Genomic DNA, 335 nt, shown 5'->3' with positions numbered 1-335 from the left:
ATAGGGTGAGAAGCTCAGTCATCCGAGAGGAGCTCGGAGTAGAGCGTCGAAAGGAGCCAGTTGAGGTGGTTCAGGCATCTGGTAAGGATGCCTCCTTGGCGCCTCCCTAGGGAGGTGCACGTCCACGGAGGAGCGCCGGGGAACGAACCAGGAACTAGGTGGAGAGATATATTCTCCACCCTGCACTGGAACGCACTCGGGATCCTCCCCGTCAGCTGGTTGATGTTTGGGGTCCCCTACTGGAGCTGCTGCCCCCGCGACCCAATACCGGATAAGCGGCTGAAGATGGATGGATGGATGGCTGGATAGTGTGAAGAAGAGTCCAAGGAGACGAA

At 58.2% G+C, this 335-nt stretch overlaps 1 protein-coding gene across 1 annotated transcript in view; it reads right to left on the bottom strand.

Moving 5' to 3' along the window:
• The window catches only part of nek5 (NIMA related kinase 5), a 202,024-nt gene that overhangs the window by 147,748 nt on the left and 53,941 nt on the right, over window positions 1–335 (bottom strand). The window lies entirely within an intron of this gene.

Source organism: Etheostoma spectabile, unplaced genomic scaffold (assembly GCF_008692095.1).
Source record: "Etheostoma spectabile isolate EspeVRDwgs_2016 unplaced genomic scaffold, UIUC_Espe_1.0 scaffold333, whole genome shotgun sequence".
Classification (NCBI taxonomy): Eukaryota; Metazoa; Chordata; class Actinopteri; order Perciformes; family Percidae; genus Etheostoma; species Etheostoma spectabile.
The sequence above is the reverse complement of the archived record's forward strand: the minus strand, read 5'-3'. Positions and strand labels throughout refer to the sequence as shown.